This window comes from Dipodomys merriami, unplaced genomic scaffold, assembly GCF_024711535.1.
Source record: "Dipodomys merriami isolate MVZ:Mamm:240054 unplaced genomic scaffold, mDipMer1.0.p SCAF_117, whole genome shotgun sequence".
In the NCBI taxonomy this organism is placed as follows: domain Eukaryota; kingdom Metazoa; phylum Chordata; class Mammalia; order Rodentia; family Heteromyidae; genus Dipodomys; species Dipodomys merriami.
In genome coordinates, this window is record NW_027202460.1 from 886,555 (window position 1) to 900,587 (window position 14,033).

Below are 14,033 nucleotides of genomic sequence, written 5' to 3' on the forward strand. Positions count from 1 at the left end.
TCACACTCAACCTCACCCTAACCTTCACCCTCAACCTAAATATCACCCTAAACCTAACCCTCACTCTAACCCTTAGCCTAACGCTCACCCTAACCCTAACCCACACACTCACCCTCACCCTCAGGCTCACCCTAACACTAATCCTAACACTAACCCTCACCCTTACCCTCAACCTAAACCTATCCCTAACCCTAACCCTCACCCTAACCTTAACCTCCAACCTAACCCTAACCCTCACCATAACCCTAACGCTAACCCTAACCCTAACCCTGAACCTCACCCACATCCTCACCCTCAGCCTAAGCCTAACCCTATCCCTAACCCTCACACTCACCCTTACCCTAAAACTAACCCTAAGCCTCACCCTCACCCTCAACCTCACCCTAACCCTAACCCAAACACTCAACCGAATCTTCATCCTCACCCTCACCCTAACACTCACCCTCACCCTAAACATCAACCTAACCCTAACCCTCACCCTAAACCTCACCCTAATCCTAACCCTCACATTAACCTCAGCATTAACCTCACATTAACCCTCAGCTTAATCCTAAGCCTAACAATATCCCTAACCCTAACCCTCACAATCACCCTCACCCTAAGCCTAACCCTTACCCTCACCCTAACACTAAGCCTAACCCTAACTTGAACCCTCAGAGTAACGCTAACCCTCACAGTAGCCCTAACCCTCACCCTAACCCTAACCCTACCCCTCACCCTAACTCTAACCCTAACCCTTACCCTAACCCTCACACTAATCCTAACCCTTACTCTCACCCTCACCCTAACCCTCACTGTTACCTTAACCCTCACCCTAAAACTAACCCTCATTCTACACATCACCCTAACCATAACCCTCACCCTAACCCTAACCCTATCACTCACACTAACCCTAACACTCACACTAACCCTCAACCTAACCCTAACCTCCAACGTAACACTAACCCTCACCCTAACCCCAACGCTAACCCTCAACCTAACCCTAATGCTCACCCTAACCCTTACCCTCACTGTAACCCTAACCCTCACACTATCCATAATCCTTACCCTCACCCTAACCCTACCCCTTACCCTAACCCTCCCTGTAACCCTAACCCCAACCCTAACCCTCACCCTCACCGTCACCCTAACACTCACCCTAACCCTCAACCTTACCCTCACCATAACCCTAACCCTAACCAAAACCCTCATCCTCACCCTATACCTCACACTAACCCAAACCCTAATCCTCAATCTAACCCTAACCCTAACAATTACCCTAAACGTCACCTTAACCCTAACACTCACCCTTACCGTAACCCTGACCCTCAGCCTCACCCTCACCTTTACACTTACCGTCACGTTCATCCTAACCCGAACCCTAACCCGAACCCTCATCCTAACCCTTTCCCTACCCTAACCCTATCCATCACCATAACCTTAACCCCCACCCTCACCATCACCTTCATCCTAACCCTATGCCCAAGCCTAACCCTAACCCCAACCTACACCCTCACGCTAGCCCTCACACTAACCCTAATCCTTCCCCTAACCCTCATCCTAACCCTCACAATAAACCTAAGGCTAACCATCCCCCTAAGCCTAATCCTCACCATCACCACCCTCAGCCTAAGCCAAAGCCTAAGCCTAAACCTAACCCTAACCCCCAAACTCACCCTCACGCTAACCCTAATCCTAACCATAACCCTAACCCTAAACCTCAACCTAACCCTCAACCTAACCGTAACTTTAACCCTAACACTAACCCTAAGCCTAACCCTCACCCTAACCCTCTCCCTCAATCTAACTCTAACTCTAAAACTCACCCTCAGCCTATCCCTAATCCTAACTTTAACCCTAAACCTCACCCTAACACTAACCCTAACTCTCACCCTCACCCGCAACCAAACGGTAACTCTAACCCTAACCCTAACATTAACACTAATCTTAACCCTAAAACTAACCCTAACCCTAACCCTAACCTTCACTCTCAGCCTCAGCTTCACTGAAAATGTAACACTAACCATAACAATTACAATAACACTAACCCTAATCCTAACCATCACCCTCACCATAACCATAATCCTAACCCTAAACCTCACCCTAACTCTAACTCTGACCATGACTGTAACCCTAACCCTCATCTTAACCCTCACCTTAACCCTAACCCTAACCCTCACTCTAACCCTTAACCTCACCCTAATCCTAACACTAAGCCTAACCTAAACCTCACCCTAAACCTCACAGTCACCCTAAACATAAACTAAATCCTAACCCTCAACCTAAACCTCACCCTAACACTAGCCCTAAACTTAAACCTCATCCTAACCCTAACCGTATCCTTCATCCTCAAACTAAACCTAACCGTAACCCTAAGCCTGACCCTAACAATAACCCTAACCCTAACCCTAACACTAACCCTCACCCTAAACCTAACCCTCAACCTCACAGTATCCTTAATCCTAACCCAAACCCTCACCCTAACCCTAACATTAAGCCTAACCCTAAACCTCATACTAACCCTTACACTAACACTCAACCTCACCCTCACCCTCACGCTAACCCTAACACTCAACCTAACCCTCACCCTAACCCTAACCCTAACCCACACCCTCACCTTCTACGCTAAACCTAACTCTAACCCTAACCCTAACCCTAACTGTAAACCTCACCCTCACCCTAAACCTAACTCTAATCCTAATCCTAAACCTCACCCTCACCTTAACCCTTACCCTCACCTTAACCCTTTCCCTAACCCTAACCCTAAACCTCACCCTCAGAGTAAACCTAACCCTAACCCTGAACCTAACCCTCAACCTAACCATAACCCTAACTTGAATCCTAAAGTCCACCCTAACCCTAACCCTCACCCTAAACCTAACCCTAACCCTAAACCTCACCCTAACCCTCACCCTCACTTTAACCCTAACCAAAACCCTAAACCTCAACCTAACCCTCACCCTAAGCTTAACACTAACCCTCACACAAACCTTAACCCTCACCCTAACCCTAACCCTACCCCTCACTCTAAACTTCATCTTAACGCTAACCCTAACCCTAACCCTAAACCTCAACGTAACAATAACCGTAACCCTCACCTTCACCCTCACCCTTAACTGAACTGTAACCATCACTCTAACCCTAACAATAACCCTAACCCTAAACTTAATCCTCACCCTCACCCTAACCCTAACCCTAACTCAAACCCTCACCCTCACCCTAACCCTCAGCCTCACCCTCAACCTCACCTTTATCCTAACCCTCACCCTCAACATAGCCCACACCCTCACCCTAACCCTAACCTAAACCTCACCGTCACCCTCAGCCTAAACCTAACCCTATCTCTAATTATAACCCTAACCTTCACCCTCACCCAAAACCTGACCATAACCCTTACCCTCACCCTCACCCTAACCTTAACCATAAACCTCACACTAAACCTAACCCTCACCCTAAACCTAACCCTAACCCTCATCATAACCCTAAAGTTCACCCTCAACCTAGCCCTCACCCTAACCCAAAGCCTCACCCTAAACCTCACCCTCACACCACCCTCAAACTAAAACTAACCCTAACCCTCACCCTAAACCTAGACCTCACCCTAAACCTAACCTTCACCATAGCTCTCATCCTAACGCTAAACCTAACACTCAACCTCACCCTCATCCTCACCCTCAGCGTAACACTAACCCTATTCCTATTCCTAAACCGAAACCTCACCCTCACCCTAACCATCACCCTAATTCATTCCTTTACACTAATCCTAACCCTAACCCTAACCTTAACTCTCACACTAAACTTAACCTTCACCCTAACCAAAACCCTACCCCTTACCCTAACCCTCACCTTAACCCTAAAACTAACTCTCACCCTAAACCTCACCCTAAACCTCACAGTCACCTTAACCCTGACCCTAACCCTAATCCTAATCCTAACCATCATTCTAAAGCTAACCCTCACCCTCACCCTAATCCTCACCCTAAACCTCACCCTAATCCTTACCCTAACCCTCAGCCTAACCCACATCCTAACCCTCACCCTTACCCTAATCCTAACCTCCACCCTAACCCTAACGTTCACCCTAACCCTAACGCTAACACTAACCCTCACGCTCACCCTCACCCTCTCCTTAACCCTAAGCGTAAACCTAAGCCTTACCCTCACCCTTACCTTAACACTAAACCTAACCCTAACCCTCACTCTAACAGTAACCCTCAACCTCACCCTCACCCTAACCCTCACCCTTACTTTATCCTCACCCTAAACCTAACCCTGACATTAACCCTAATACTCACCATAACTGTAACCCTACCCCTAACTCTAACCCTCACCCTAACTTTAAACCTAACCCTAACCCTAACCCTCACCCAAAACCTCACCCTCATACCACCCTCAAACTAACTCTAACCCAACCCTAACCCTTACACTAACCCTCACCCTCACCCTAACCCTCACCCTCACAGTAACATTAACCCTAACCCTAACCCTCACCCTAAACCTAAACCTAACGCTAAACCTCACCCTAAGCCTCACCCTAATCCTTACACTCACCATAACCCTAAACCTAACCTTCACACTAACCCTAACGCTCACGCTAAACCTAACCTTAACCCTAACCCTAAACCTCATACTAACCCTAACACTCACCCTCAACCTCACCCTCACCCTCACCCTAACCCTAACACTCACACTAACCCTCACCCTAACCCTAAACATAACCCTAACACACACCTTCACCCTCTACGCTAATCCTAACCCTAACCCTAAACCTAACACTAACCGTAACCCTCACCCTCAACCAAAACCTAACCATAACCCTAATCCTAACCCTAATAATAACCCCAACCCTAACTCTAATCCTAACCAAAACCCACACCCTAACCTTAACCCTAACCCTAAACCTCACCCTAAACCTAAACCTCACCCTCACTGTAACCCTAACCCTAAACCTAACCCTCACCCTCACCCTAACCCTAACCCTAATCCTAATCCTAAACCTCACCCTCATCTTAACCCTTACCCTAACCCTAACCCTCACGCTAACCTTAACCCTCACCCTCAGCGTAAACCTAACCCGAAACCTAAACCTAACCCTCAACCTAACCATAACCCTAACTCTAATCCTAAACTACACCCTAACACTAACCCTCACCCTAATCCTAACCCTAACCTTAAACCTCAACCTAACCCTCACCGTCACCCTGACCTTAACCCTAACCAAAACCCTAACCCTCTAACTATCCCTCACCCTAACCCTAAACCTAACCCTCACCCTAACCCTCAAACTAACTCTAACCCTCACCCTAACCCTAACCCTACCCCTCACCCTAAACTTCATCTTAACACTAACCCTAAACCTAATCCTAAACCTCACCGTAGCCCTAACCATAACCCTCACTTTCACCCTCATCCTAAACTGAATTGTAACCCTCATTCTAACCCTAACAATAACCCTAACCCTAATCTTAATCCTCACCCACACCCTAACCCTAACCCTAACCCAAACACTCACCCTCACCCTCACCCTCAACCTCACCTTCACCCTAACACTCACCCTCATCTTAGTCCTCACCCTCACCCTAACCCTAACCCTAAACCTCACCCTCATCCTCAGCCTAAACGTAACCCTATCTCTGATCATAACCCAAACCCTTACCCTCACCCAAAACCTCACCATAGTTCTTACCCTCACCCTAACACTAACCTTAACCGTAAATGTCACACTAAACCTAACCCTCACCCTAAACCTAACCCTAACCCTCATCATAGCCCTAAAGTTCACCCTCAACCTAGCCCTCACCCTAACCCAAATGCTCACACTAAACCTCAACCTCACATCACCCTCCAACTAAACCTAAACCTAAACCTAGCCCTCACTCTAAACCTAATCTTCACACTAGCACTCACCCTAACCCTAAACCTAACGCTCACCCTCACCCTCATCCTCACCCTCAGCGTAACACTAACCCTATCCCTATTCCTAAACCTAAACCTCACCTTCATCCTAAAAATCACCCTAATTCTTTCCCTCACACTAATCCTAACCCTATCCCTAACCTTAACTCTCACACTAAACCTAGCCTTCACCCTAACCGTAACCCTACCCCTTACCCTAACACTCACCTTAACCCTAAACCTAACCCTCACCCTAAAGCTCACCCTAAACCTGACCCTAACCCTAATCTTAACCCTAACGCTCACTCTAAAACTAACCCTCACCATCACCCTAAACCTCACCCTAATCCTAAACCTCACCCTCAGCCTAAGCCACACCTTAACCCTCACCCTAACCCTAATCCTAACCTCCACCCTAACCCTAACGTTCACCCTAACCCTAATCCTAACCCTAACCCTCACCCTCTCCTTAAACCTAAGCCTAACCCTAACCCTCACACTCACCCTTACCTTAACACTAAACCTAACCCTAACCCTCAATCTAACAGTAACCCTAAACCTCACCCTCACCCTAACCCTCACACTTACTTTATCCTCACCCTAATACTAACCCTCACATTAACCCTAATACTCACCATAACTGTAACCCTACCCCTAACCCTAAACCTCACCTTAAATTTAACCCTAACCCTAACCCTAACCCTCACCCCAAACCTCACCCTCATTCCACCCTCATCCTAACCCTCAACCTAACACTAACCCTAACACTCACCCTCACTGTAAACTTGACCCGATCCTGAACACTCACCCTAAACCTATCCCTAACACTCACCCTAACCATAGCACTCACACTGATCCTCACCCTCAGTGTAACCCTAAGCCTAACCCTAAACCTAAACAAAATGCTAACACTCAACCTAACCCTAACACTCACACTCACCATAACCCTAACCCTAACTCTCACCCAAACCTTAAACTTAAGCAAACCCTAACTCTCACCCTAACCCTATCCCTAACCCTCACCCTAACCCTAACACTCACCCTGAACATCACCCTCAGTGTAACCTTAAGCCTAACCCTTAACCTAACCCAAAAACTAACCCTCAACCTGACCCTAACCCTCTAATTTCCCATAACCCAAACCCTAACTCTCACCCTAACCCTAAACCTAAACCTAACCCTAACACACACACACACACACACACACACACACACACACACACACACACACACACACACACGCCCTCACCCTAACACTAATCCTATCAAAACCCTAACCCTAACCCTAACACTAACCTTAAATCTAACCTACCCCACACCCTAACCCTAACTCTAACCCTAAACCTCACCCTCACCCTAACTCTAACTCTAACCCTAAGCCAAACCTTAAACCTCACTCTAACCCTAAACCTAACCCTCACCCTCACCCGCACAGTAACCTTAACCCTGAACCTAACCCTAACAATAACCCTAATTCTAATCCTAAACCTCACCCTAAACATAACCCTCAACCTAAACCATTACCTCACCCTAACACTTACCCTCACCCTAACACTAACCCTAACCCTAACACTAACCCTCACACTAACCCTAACCCTAACCCTAACCCTAACCCTAAACCTCAACCTAACCCTCACCCTCAACCTAACCCTTAACCTGACCCCAATCCTAAACCCCACCCGAACCCTAAACCTAACCCTCAATCGCAAACTCACCCTCACCGTACCTCTAACACTAACCCTAACAATAACACTAACACTAACCCGAACCATCACCCTAACCCAAATCCTCACCCCCACCCTCACCCTCAGCCTACCATTAAGCCTAAGCCTAACCCTCACCCTAACCCTCACACTCACCTTCACCCTAACCCTAATCCTAAACCTAACCTTATCCCTAAACCTCAACCTAACCCTCACCCTCACCCTAACCCTAACACTAACCCTAAGCCTAAACCTCACCCTAACCCTCCCTCTAAACCTAACTCTAACCATAAACCTCACCCTCACCCTAAGCCTAACCCTAAACCTAACCCGAAAACTTACCCTAACCCTAACTTTCACCCTCACGCTCAACCTCACCGTAACTCTAACACTAACCCTAACAATAATCCTAACCCTAACACTAACCATAACCATAAACATAACCCTCAACCTCAGCCTCACCCTCACCGCAAACTTAACCCTAGACATAATACCAGCCATAACCCTAACCCTAACACTAACCCTAACACTAATCCTCACACCCACCCTCACACTCAGCCTAAGCCTAAGCCTAACCCTAAACCTAACACTAACCCTAACACTCACGCTAACCCTAACCCTAATACTAACCCTAACTATAACCCTAAATCTCACCCTCACCCTAACCCGAACTCTAACCATAACCCCAAACCTAACAATAACCCTAAACGTAACCCTAACCATAACACTCACCCTAACCCTAACTCTCACACTAACACTTACCCTCACCCTAAAACTACCCTAATCCTAACACTAACGCTCACACCAACCCTAACCATTACCTAACCCTAAACATCACCCTAACATGAACCCTAAAGCTCACCCTCACCCTAGCCCTCAATCGAACCCTAAACCTCATCCTCACCATAAACCTCACACTAACCCTAACACTAATCCGCAATCTAAACCTCACCCGCACCCTAACCCAATCACTAACCCTCACCCTAACCCTAACCCTCACCCTTACCGTAACCCTCAACATCAGCCTAAACCTCACCTTTACCCTTACCGTCACCCCCACTAAACCCGCACCTTAACCCTAACCCTCACTGTAATCCTCACCCTAACACTAACTCTACCACTAAACCTCACCCTAACCCTAACCCTAACCCTAACTCTAACCCTAACCCTAACACTAACCTCACCCTAACCCCATCCCTAAACCTAACCCTCACCCTCACGATAACCGTAACCCTAACACTAACCCTAACCCTAATCCTGACCCTAACTCTCACCCTAACCCTAACCCTAACACTAAAACAAACCCTAACCTTAACCCTGTCACCCTAACCAGAACTCTAACACTAACCCTAACGGTATACCTCACCCTAACCCTCACCCTAACCCAAACTCAAACCCTAAACCTCACTCTCATCCTAACCCTCACTCTAACCCTAACCCTAATGCTCACACTCAACCTAACTCTAACCATAACCCTCACACTCACCCTCACCCTCAGCTTAAACGTAAGCCTAAAAATAAACCTAACCGTAACCCTCACACTCACCCTCACCCTAACCCTAACCTACAACCTCAACTGAACCTGAACATTCACCCTCACCCTAACTCTCACCATCAACCTAAACATCACCCTAAACCTAATCCTCACCATAACACTTTGCCTAACCCTCACGCTAACCCTAACCCTCACCCTCACCCTCACCCTCAGGCTAACCCTAAACCTAATCCTAACCCTCACCCTCACCCTCAACCTAACCCAATCCCTAACGCTAACCCTCATCCTAACCCTAACCTCCAACCAAACCCTAACACTCACTCTAACACTAACGCTAACAAGGACCCTAACCCTTACCCTCACCCTAACCCTTACCCTCACCCTAACCCTAACCCTCACCCTAAACCTAACCCTCACGCTCACAGTCACCCTAAAAGCCTAAACTTAAACCTAAGCCTAACCCTATCCCTAACCCTCACACTCACCCTCACCCTCACCCTAAACCTAACCCTAAGTTTCACCCTCACCCTAAACCTCACCCTAACCCTAACCCAAACCCCCAACTGAACCCTCACCCTCACGCTCTCACCCTCACCCTAAACATCACCCTAACCCCAAACCTCACCCTTACCCTCACACTAGCCCTAAACCTCACACTAACCCTAACCTCACCCTTAAACTAACCCTCAACCTAACCTATACCCTCAACCTAACCCTAAGCCTAAACCTAACATAAACCCTCACAGTAAACCTAACCTCACCCTAACCCTAACCATGCCCCTCATCCTAACCCTCACTCGAACCCTAAGCCCAACCCTTACCCTCACCCTCACTGTCACCCTAACACTCACCCAACCCTAACTTTCACCCAAACCCTAACCCTCACACTCTCCTGAACCCTCACCCTCACTCAAACACTCACCCTCATCCTAACCATAACCTTCACCCTAACCTTAACCCTATCAGTCACCCTCACACTCACCCTCACCGTCAGCCTAACTCTAAACCTAACAGTACTCCTAACCTTAAACGTCACCCAAACCCTCAGCTTAACCCTAAACCTAACCATCACCGTTACCCTAACCCTAACCCTCACCGACACCCTAGCATTCACCCTAACCTTAATCCTAACCCGAAACCTCACCCTAAACCTAACCCTCACCCTAACCCTCACCCTAAGCCTAACCCTAACCCTAACCTTCACCCTAACCATAACCTTCACCCTAACCCTCACCCTAAGCCTAACCCTAACCCTAACCCTCACCCTAACCCTAAACCTTACCCTCAACCTAACCCTCAACCTAACCCTAACCCTAGCCCTAACCCTAATGCTAACCCTAATGCTCACCCTAACTGTAACCATACTCCTCAACGTAAACCTCATCCAAAACATAACCCTAACCCAAACCCTCAAACTAACCCTAACCGTAACACTCAACCTAACTATAATCCTCACCCACACCCTCACCATCATTCTCAGCCTAAACCTAACATTAAACTTAATCCTAATCCTAAGCCTCACCCTCACCCTAACCCTCACCCTAACCGTTAACCTCACCCTCACCCTAACCCTCACCTTCACCCTCACCATAATTCTAACGCTAACCCTAAAAATAAAACTAATCCTAACCCTCACCCTAACCCTCACCCTAATGCTAACACTCACCCTCACCCTAACCCTAACCCCCACCCTAATGTAACCCTCACCCTCACCATAACCCTAACCCTCATCCTAACCCTCACCCTAACCCTAAAGGTAACCCTAAACCTTACCCTAACACTAAAACTAATCCTCACCCTAGCCCTCACCCTAACCCTAGTCGTAACCCTAATCCTCATCCTAACCCTCACCATAACCCTAAACCTAACCCTCACCCTAACCCTAACACTAAGCCTCAACCTAATCCTAACCCTCACACTCACCGTAACCCTAACCCTAACTCTCACCCTAACCCTAAACTTAACCGAACCCTAACTCACCCTAAACCTAACACTTACCCTCACCCTAAGCCTAAACCCTCACCCTCATCCTAACCCTAAGCCTAACCCTAACCCTAACCCTCATACTCATCCTAACCCTTACCCTAATCCTAATCCGAACCCTAAGCCTAACCCTCACCCTCACCCTAAACCTCACCCTAACTCTAACTCTAACACTATCCCTAACCCTAACCCGCAACCTCAGCCTCACCCTTACCCTAACTCTAACGCTAAATATCACCCACACCCTAACCCTAACCCTAACCCTAACTCTCACCCTAACCCTAACCCTAAACCTCACCCTCACCCTAGCCCTCACCCTAACCCTAATCCTAACCCTCATCCTAACCCTCACCCTAACACTAACCCTAAAACTCACCCTCACCCTAAATTTCAACCGAACCCTAACTCTCACCATAACCTATCCCTAACCCTCATCCTAACCCTAAACCTCAACCTGAACCTCACCCTCAGCTTAACCCTAAGCCTAACCCTAAACCTAACCCAAATGTTAACCCTCAACCTAAAACTAACCCTCACCCTCACGCTCACTGAAACCCTAACCCTAACTCTCACCCTAACCCTAACCCTTACCCTCACCCTTACCCTAACCCTCACCCTCAGCCTAACCCTAAGCCTAACCCTAACCCTAAACCTAACCCTCACACTCACCCTAACCCATACCCTAAACCTCACCCTAACCCTCATCCTAACCCTCCCCATAACCCTAACTCTCACCTTAACCCTAAGCCTCTACCTCACCCTCACCCTCACCCTCCGCCTAAAACTAAGATTAAACCTAACCCTCACCCTAACCCTCACAATCACACTAATCCTAACCCTAATCCTAATCCTAACACTAACCTTAACCCTCACCCTCAACCTAACCGTGACCCTAACACTAACATTAAACCTAACACTAACCGTAACCCTAATCCTCAAAATCAGCCTCATCCTAACCTTAACTCTAACCCTAAACATCACCCTCACTCTCACCCTTACCCTACCACTAACCCTACACCTCACTCTAACCCTAACCCTAAACCTCACCCTCACCCGAGCCCTTACCCTAATCCTAATCCTAAAACTAACCCTCATCCTAACACTCCCCCTAAACCTAACCCTCACCCTCAACCTCAACCTTAGCCTAACCCTAATCCTAACCATAAACCTAACACTAACACACACACTCACCCTCGCCCTAACACTAATTCTATCCCTAACCCTAACCCTAACCATAACCCTCCCCCTAACTCTCACCCTAACCCTAACCCTAACACTAACTCTAAATCTAACCCTCAACCTATCCCACACCCTAACCAAACTCTAACCCTAAACCTCTTCCTCACCCTAACCCTAACTCTAACCCTAACCCAAACCATAAACCTCACCCTACACCTAACCCTAACCCTCACCCTCACCCTCACAGTAACCTTAACCCTGAACCTAACCTTAACAATAAACCTAACCCTAATCCTAACCTTCACCCTAACCCTAAACCTAACACTAACCCTCACACTAACCCTAACCCTAACCCTAAACCTCAACCTAACCCTCACCCTCAAACTAACCCTAACACTCACCCTAACCTTAACCCTCAACCTCACCCTCCCCCTAACCCTATATCTAACCCTAAACCTCGCCCTCACCCTACCCCTAACACTGACCCTAACCCTAAACCACAGCCTAAAACTAAATCTAACCCTCACCCGCACCCTCACCCTCACCGGAACTCTAACACTAACCCTAACAATAACACTAACACTAACCCGAACCATAACCCTATCCCTAATCCTCACCCCCACACTCACTCTCAGCCTACCATTAAGCCTAAGCCTAACCTTCACCCTAACCCTCACACTCACCCTCAACCTAACCCTAATCCTAAACCTAACCCTATCCCTAAACCTCAACCTAACCCTCACCTTCACCCTAACCCTAACACTAACCCTAAGCCTAAACCTCACCCTAACCCTCCCCCTAACACTAACTCTAACCATAAACCTCACCCTCACCCTAACCCTAACCCAAACCCTAACCCGAAACCTCACCCTAACCCTAACCTTTACCCTCACCCTCAACATCACCATAACTCTAACCCTAACAATAACAATAATACTAACACTAACCCTAACCCTAACCATAACCATAACCCTCACCCTCAGCCTCACCCTCATTGCAAACTTAACCCTAGCCATAACACTAACAATAACCGTAACCCTAAGCCTAACACTAACCCTAACTCGAATCCTCACACCCACCCTCACACTCAGCCTAAGGTTAAGCCTAACCCAAACCCTAACACTAACCCTAACTCTAACCCTAAATCTCATCCTCACCCTAAACCAAACTCTAACCCTAACCCCAAACCTAACAATAACCCTAAATGTAACCCTAAACATAACACTCACCCTAACCCTAAACCTCACACTAACACTTACCCTCACCCTAAAACTAACCCTAATGTTAACACTAACGCTCACACTAACCCTAACCATCACCCTAACCCTAAACCTCACCCTAACATAAACCATAACCCTCACCCTCACCCTAGCCCTCACCCTAACCCTAACGCTCATCCTCACCATAAACCTCACACTAACCCTAACACTAATCCTCAATCTAAACCTCACCCTCACCCTAACCGAAACACTACCACTCACCCTAACCCTAACCGTCTCCCTTACCATAACCCTCACCGTCAACCTAACCCTCACCTTTACCCTTACCGTCACCCCCACCCTAACCCGCACCTTAACTCTAACCCTCAACCTAATCCTCACCTTAACCCTAACTCTACCCCTAAACCTCACCTAACCCTAACCCTAACCCTAACCCTAAACCTAACACTAAACCTCAGCCTAACCAGAACCCTAACCAGAACCCTCAACTTAACCATAACCCTAACAATAACCCTAATCCTGACCCTAACCCTAACCCAAACAATAACCCTAACCCTAACCCTAACCCTAACCCTGTCA